Source organism: Aplysia californica, unplaced genomic scaffold (genome assembly GCF_000002075.1).
Source record: "Aplysia californica isolate F4 #8 unplaced genomic scaffold, AplCal3.0 scaffold00337, whole genome shotgun sequence".
Lineage (NCBI taxonomy): Eukaryota > Metazoa > Mollusca > Gastropoda > Aplysiida > Aplysiidae > Aplysia > Aplysia californica.
The window spans coordinates 637848-639772 of NW_004797607.1; positions in this window are offsets into that span (position 1 = coordinate 637848).

Consider the following 1925-nt stretch of genomic DNA (forward strand, 5'->3'; position numbering starts at 1 on the left):
CCCCGGGCAGTGATACTGACGGAAGTGTCTTTAGGCCATTCCCAAGGGGGAGATATTAACATATTCATATGCACTATAGAATTGTAAATGGGCTGATTTATCTATGTCATGCTCATACTGTGCCAGAACAACATAAGGGGGAAATGCTTCTTTTTCTTTCCTCACCCTTACTATCGTCATTTTTCTTCTACTTCATTTGTATATTTGTCACTGTCTTGTGAATTGCTATTTCCGGGCGACTTGATAGTCGAAGCAGACTTTGTGCTGTTCAGGATGGAGAGGTGAGCAGAGTAAGCCTGATTCCCCGTTTGGACTTCTCTGTTGACATCCACCCCTTGGCGCTCATATGACCTTATGTAGTTGCGAGCGCCGTAAAACCTTACTAAAACTAAACATATGTATCACTTGCTTCTATTATCTCAATTAAGACTATTTTGGAGACGAGCTGCTTCAACCAAGATTGCCACATTCATCCGGGGTGTGCAGGCTTACATTCTAGCATAAAGGTTGAGGAACTATAGAAATATCTATTCTACTAAGAAATCGAACTCACGCCTGTGACTTGTAAGGTTAAGAGCTTGATCATTACACAACTAACATTCATGAGAAAGATGTGACAATAAAGGAAAGAGTTGGGGGGGGGGTGACTGAGGTGAATACGTGCATTACGCTAAATCTCTAGAAACGACACCCTTTTTCCGAGCAAAAACCCCAAACGACGCGGACCTATAGATGGATCAACTTTGAAATGAATTAAAGGCTGAAGTTGTCGAAGCGAGGTGGAGACAAAGAGACTGAAATGCCAGTCATTTTAGGTATAGTATGAAAAGTATGATATAAGTGAGCTTTTGAACAGGGAAGAAGAAGAAAAAAGTGTTGAAAGAACAAGAAAGTGAAGCACCTGATACGGCTGTTTTCATAGAGATAAATTACGGGGGTTTTTTTACTGCAAGAACTTGACAACTGGGACAAGTTTGAAAGCAAAGAAAAAAAATTACCAAAAAAATCCAAATAAATACAAACGCAAACCAAACAAAGACAAATACAAATATAAATGAGCAGACACAGACACAAAACAAACATTATAGAAATCGTGGACGTAGGAAGGACATTAATCAAAACAAACCGATACACGAAAGAGGCAGAAAGCAAACTTAAATAGAAAACCCCCAGACACAAGTACGTAGGAAGCGATGTTTATGTGGCTGGGAAAATGTAGTAAGAGCTTCAAAACTAAGGGAAGGGGTTTTACATCGTAAATACAGGGTTTGAGAGGTGAGAGACTTTATAGGAAATACGAATATTGGACCCTTTACAGGTTTCTCAGAACGGGGACTTTGCAAGTTATACATGATCAGTCATTATCGTAAACGTTGAATTAATGTGGTTCAAAACTGCAGTATGTAATTTCTCCAGTATTAAACGAATTTTGTGTACTGAAGTGTGTGAGTACAGCTGTTTGTGTGTATACTGTGTATGTGTATGTGTGTATGTGTGTGTTTGTGTGTATACTGTGTATGTGTATGTGTGTATGTGTGTGTTTGTGTGTGTGTGCGTGTGTGTGTACGTGTATGTATGTGTGTGTATGTGTGTGTGTGTATCGGTGGCTTAGTGGTTAGGCTACCAGACTCGTATTCGTGAGGTTGCGGGTTCGGAGGTTCGAGCCGCGGGCCGACGTTGTGTCCTTGGAGAAGGCACTTTACACGTATTTTTCTCACTTCACCCAGGTGGGAAGGGATATGTAGGCAGCGAAAGATCTTGTCAGTATGTGTTAGTGTTTTAACGCCTATAAATGGCTGCTTGCACTCTATGCTTCTCAGGAAGTTGAGGTTGTTTCAGAATGCTCTCCGGTCGGCGGGGGTAATGGTATAGATTATGAAGCACAGAGAAGCTTGACCCCCCGGGGCGGTGCCATTGACTGAAGT